At 37.7% G+C, this 6053-nt stretch overlaps 1 long non-coding RNA gene across 3 annotated transcripts in view; it reads left to right on the top strand.

Annotated features, from left to right (window-relative positions):
• The first annotated feature begins 6 nt into the window (after positions 1 to 6).
• The window catches only part of LOC108449060, a 40488-nt gene continuing 34441 nt past the window's right edge, over positions 7 to 6053 (top strand). For all 3 annotated transcript variants that reach the window (XR_001865158.1, XR_001865159.1, XR_001865160.1), the window contains exon 1: positions 7 to 110. This is a non-coding gene — a long non-coding RNA (uncharacterized LOC108449060). The remainder of the gene's footprint in view (positions 111 to 6053) is intronic.

The following is a 6053-nucleotide window of genomic DNA, read 5'->3' as shown; positions in this document are numbered from 1 at the left end:
GCTAAAGGCGCTGCCCGTCCGTACCTGTGACCTCTGTCACCTGCGGCAACATCCGTGTTTCTGCCTGTATTGGCAAACGGGGCACATGCAGCCACTTGACGGGAAAAAAGGTAATAAATGGAGCAACTTGTTTGAGGGTCCTTTGTTTTGGGAACGACCACGTCAGACCAGCTTGTTGGACAAAAGCACCATTTGCCTCTACACTTTAGGGGGCCGTCAGGGAAGGAGAGTCTTTGTCAGGAACTGTAGTGATAGGACAAGAAGTAATGGGTACAAATTAGACTAGATATTAGAAGAAATTCTTTACTATGAGTGTGGTGAGACACTGGAACAGGTTGCTCAGGGAGGCAACCCCAGCCCTGGCAGTGTTCAAAGCCAGTTTGGATATAAGGCCTTGACCAACCTGGTTTACTGGGAGGTGTTGCTGCCCATGGGAGGGGAGTGGGATTAGATGATTTTTAAGATCCATTCCAACCCCTTAACATTCTATGATTCTATCATTCTACATGGCAATGGATTGTGCTTATTGTCCATTTCACTTACAGTTCACTTCCATGATGTCAAAACCTGGGATAGGACAGCCATCCTTTCTCTTGGGAGAAAACAAGTAGCTACAAACCACGCAGCATTTCAAGATACAAAGACTAAAATGTTTTTGTTCGGAGTTGCAACTTCTAGGAACCAAGCTATTACAGATAATAAAGTTTTTTCTATGCTAGGAGCAATATGTATTTTGCTTTAAATGGAATCATCTCTGGGGATAAAATGTGGTTTTGAATTTACTGGAAAATAAATTTTATTTTCAACTAATTATAGGAAACAAAGTATAGTTTGAGAGGGTCCCCAAACCTCATACACTTCAAATTTTGCATGATTTGTGCTTTTCTAATTATAATGTCTCCTTCTCATGGTGGGCAGTCTTGCAGCCAACTCAGTCTCCTATTTCCATTTTTATTGATAAAGATATCAGTGACATTTCACAAGAAGTAGTAGTTACAAGGTACCTGCAGCAACGTGCTGTTCTTAATGTCTTTCAGAATAGATTTTCATCAGGAAATATTTGCATAATATCCATCAGACTTACTCATACAGCGGTGCATGAGATACATACACTGACAGTTTGCAGGCGTAATGTGATTGAGAACAAAAGACAACATCTGGCAGTCAAGATGACAGATTTGCCAGAGAAAGATTTGCAGTCTAAGTAGGTGGATGAAAGATTACCTGGCACCCAATTTATACCTTCCCATTGGCAGCCTGTGTGACTATCCAGGGGTACAGTTTATATTCCTGGGTTTGAAAATATGGCTGACTGCACACTTCAAAGCCAGTCTTTCCAGTGTTTATTACTCACCTGAGTGATTTAGTTGTGCTTTGGCATAGCACTGGTACCACCAGCATGTAATGGACAGTTACCAGCCAGGAGCTTGGCTGCATCGCCTGACTCATGTCTAAGGAGTGAATTTGCACAGGCTCCAGCCCCCTGCTGTGGTCTTGTCCTTGTGGGCAAACTCCCTTGGGGAGAAACTCTCAACCCAGTGCCATTTCCTAAGGACCTGAAAACTATAACTCAGAAAAAGGTAACGCAGGATAAAAGCTGCCTTCTCCTGCCCCAGATGTCTCAGATATTTTATAAGTCACCTCCCCAACATGCTGCTTCTCTCTCAGCTGGCTGTTTGATAATTTGACTCTTCAAGAAGCCTCATAGCTGAAGAATCTAATACACTGATTTCAACAAACAGTATTTAAACAGTGCTTTATTAGCAACAAAGTAATTCTAGGCAAATTGATAGGCACGTGTTCAAGATGCACTGTCTCAGGAATTTCAGTGTCACGGAGCATGTTTCTAAGTTTTCATCAGAGCCCGAGTCCCCTCTCCTTGATTTCAGTTTTCCAGCTCAGCTTTTTCTTTCTGGTCATGGATCCTCTTTTTAAGTCCAACTTGCTCTTCTTGGCTTGTTAGTGAAATGCAGAGGTTCTACAGCTCAATTTTGTTCTTAAGTATCATACAGTTAATTTGGTTTAAAAAAACAGATCTCATACTTTCCTTTTATTCTTCTTTCAAGGGAAGATTTTTCACTGATTCAGCTCCAGCTTTTCAGAGAACTTCAGCAAATATTTTTCCATACACTGCAGCTATTTGTATGTTCTACATTTTTGCATTATTTTCCTTGACTTTTTAATTTTTTTTGGATTACACCTCGTGGTTGGGAGTTATGTTATGTTTGAGGGTTTTTACAGACACTACAGGCAAGATATAATTCATTTGTACAGTCAGCTGAAACTCAGATATTCCATTTATATTGAATATAAATGTCTTCTGGAGATAGCTGTGTGCTCTGCTGGAAATTATATGTGGTTCTTAAATCTAGGAAAGCATATAATCTTCCTTAAGCAAAAAGTAGAGCTGCCATTCATGTAAACTAGTTAATCTCTGCAAGTGTTTACTCTTCAAGAAGGGAATAATAATAATAATAATAACAACAATCAGTTTTCCATTTATATTTTTTTCCTATCTCATATCTCCCATAAATGTTTGTAATTTCAATAGCAAAGGCATATTGGGCCATATTCTTTACCCCATCCTAATGCCATTCTACCCCGTGTCTGATGTCATTCCATTTCATTGTAAAATCAGTGTAGCTGAGAGATGAGACTGTCTACGGCTTCTAATTCTATACTAATTGAGAAAAACATATGTAAATACCAATAATAATTTCTGTAGAAATATGAAATTCTTTTCCAATTATCTGCCTAAGCATGAAGTGTTAAATTCATTTGTGCACAGGGTTGGAGCAAACTTATATATTAAGGCTGTCTTTGAAGACCATATTAGAAGTGAGTATCAAATTAATTCTAAAAGACTCACTACTGCAAGAGAGTATCACAACTGTGAATTAGATAACTGCATAAGTGTGCATGTGTGTTTACAATAATCATAGTATGCTAACAAGAGACACTTAACCATTTGAGCTACATTATGAGTGCAGCTTAAGGACACAATAACCAGACCTAGTTTTATCAGGCTTTTTTGATGTATCACTACCAGACTAACCAACACACTAGGTGTGCTGTCAAATCCTTTGTTTGCATGTATATTTACCCAGCACTAAAGATGATTAAGTATGTAATTTTCCACATATAAATATTAGCACTGAATTCAGTAGGACTACTTTTCAATAGAGGTAACTATGTAAACATTTGCAGAGATAGCTTCTATGTGTATACATATTTCCAGTAAATTTAATGACAAATGTTCAATAAAATGATTTAGCAATGAGATGGCTATCAGTGTGCTCTCTGGTTTTCCATTTTTTCTTAAAAGCATTACAACCATTGTTCAAAGCTACTTCACACAGGCTTCTAGATGACAGAAGTTCACAGATGAAGCTTTTGCGCTACCCAAAATCATCATCTTTTGGGATGTAGAATTTTTGTTCTGACCTCGATCAGGATATTTGCTGTCTTGTCTTTCATCTTGAACAGCATTACACATGGTGTGGCTTCTAAAAATTTTGTCTTAACGTTTTTCTCTCCCCACTGAAGGAAAACTAATATATCACAGTTAATGTCATCAATTCCAGCTCTGGGGAAAAAGGGTAATTTGAAGGATAGTGACCAATATTGCATACATATATTGACACAAAACTTTCTAGTAAATTTAACAGATTTGTATAAAGAATCATGGATGGTAAAATGAGAGATAGGATAAGAAAATATAAAAGTATCTTTTCACATGAAAAGGCCATGACAGAGATACTTATCATAAGGGGTTTCCTTCATTGTTTTACTTGATAGTCATAGTCTTTTCTATCTTTAAATCTGATGTATTCCCTACTCTGATTGTGTGATACACCCACACATGTAACAGTGAAATCTCTGGTACAATCCTTATCCAGAAAAAAAGAGGTAAGAAGACTATGCACAAATTGCTATCAAAATTTTCAAGTAAACTACATAAGAAGCAGACTTCTTGCTCTTTGATTTTGTCAGTTCTGGGTAAGATTCTTATGCAGAAACCCCACATTTTAAGATGGGTTACTTTCTGATGCTGCATAATCCTGAGTCACCAAAACCAAAACTAAAACTACCATAGCAACCAGAGCACAGATTTATAAACTATGCAGTTCTGAGTTGGATTTGCAGTGGTGCATTCTCCTAGCATCTTCCATGAGCTTTACACAGAATGGTGTCTCTGTATTCCTGAATGGCAATGCAAGCTAACATTTAAGCTTGATTCCCACAGAGATGCTCTCACATATTTTTATGTGTACCCATCTGTTAAAGCAGCATTGGTTCTATGGACAATTTCAGCAGTACATGGGTTAAGCTAAAAATAGTTGTCTTGGCTAGTAAAAAGTAACACTATGTCCTTTAGAAACAGGAAAATACACTTATTTATAAATTTGACTTTAAAAATCATTCTTACTTTCAATTAAATTTAAATTTTGTCTAGTCATGTAATAAAAAAAGAACTGAGCCGTATGTTGTGTAACAGAAATACAGGTGCTCTGTTTCTATTCTGTCTTTGCAGTCCTGGGAGCACTGCATGTGTATGGATGCAGACACAGTGTTAGACAATGCTATGACAGTTGTCCATTTTGTCCCCTTGGTCCAAAAGGCCACATAACCTTATCGTAGCTTTTACAAACCTCTGTTCAGCTTTCTGAAGGTAAAGTGTTTCCTTCCTACACTTGTGTGTGCTTGAGTCAAGGAGCATACTGCTGAAACATACAATTTAAATACTAAGGGGGAGTGGAATGACTTGTCCCTCTGAAATGCATGCAAGTTGTTCCCTGTGAGCTGTATTCTGAACATATCACAGCTGAGAAACATACTTCCAGGGCTGCAGGAGAATGCTTTGGACAAATAGAAATGAAAGACATCCTATTCTAACTTCTCACTTACAATGCAAATATACATGCACTCAAGGGTTATTGGCATCCGTGACACGTTTCTGCCTTTCTGCTACCAGAAGGTACATGAATTTCCTTTTAAATATTTGTTTTGATATATGAATGTGTCATTTCTCTAAACTAAAAATACTAAAATCTATATGTGGCTGAACAATTGGCTTGGCTTGGATTTTGGGCATCTAGGAGTATGCCCAGCTGCTCATGGTGCCTACAGGCTCTATTTTTGTGAGCATATGACGTAACTGCACACTCACATCATGATTAGTCTTAGCAATGTAGTAACACAAGTGACACACCTATATCACTGCAAAAATAATGTTATCCTTTAGCCTATTCAGACAGCCACTAAAATGAGTGTTTTTTTAAGAAAGAGAACTGTCTGTTAGAGTACAGCAATACTTATTTATAAGAATATTTATAAAGACCTGTGTCTCTGAATACAATAGAAACAAGCAACTGAAAGCAGTTTTCTTGCTCAGAAATCACTTCTTCTAGTAGTTCACTGTCCTAATAAACACTTCTACTGTTTTTCTCTCCCCGTATTTGTTACAAGCCCTTTGTTTACTAGGGAAAGCTACTTTTGTAGGTAACTTCTCAGGCTACAGTTCAACTGATCAGACTTTATCCTAAACCATCAAGTGACTTCTTCTTTGGTGGCCTCCTATTTTTCCCTAGCACAAGGCCATAAAGAAATTGAATTGCTTCATCTTGTCAGTTCAAAAGAAGAGTTACTTAATTGAGACAATTAATCTGAGGCAAAATTATGGCAGCCACTAATGTAACACTAAGGTACTCCAGAAACTTTAAAATCTTGTACTCCGGAAACTTTAACATCTATATCATAAATGCAGAGATGTATGCTTTAGAATCTTCTTAAATGGCTTCTGGCTTGATAGGCTTGTGACTTTCAACCCTCATCTGATTAAATTACATTTCCTAACCATTCCAGTATTGGCATGGTGGCCTGCAACTCCCCCATTCGTCCCAGAAACCCCAAACACCTGAGAAGGGACCTGTAAAATTAATTTTCCTTTTAGCAGATGCTTTTGTAACTCAAAACCATCTTCTTCTCACCAAAGAATTATTTTCCCACTTAGTGTAAGATGAGGAAAAGGCGGTAACCTCTAGATTTTAGCC

The sequence above is a fragment of the Corvus brachyrhynchos genome, unplaced genomic scaffold (assembly GCF_000691975.1).
Source record: "Corvus brachyrhynchos isolate BGI_N302 unplaced genomic scaffold, ASM69197v1 scaffold9, whole genome shotgun sequence".
In the NCBI taxonomy this organism is placed as follows: domain Eukaryota; kingdom Metazoa; phylum Chordata; class Aves; order Passeriformes; family Corvidae; genus Corvus; species Corvus brachyrhynchos.
Note: the sequence above shows the minus strand (reverse complement) of the source record. Positions and strands in the feature narration are given on the sequence as shown.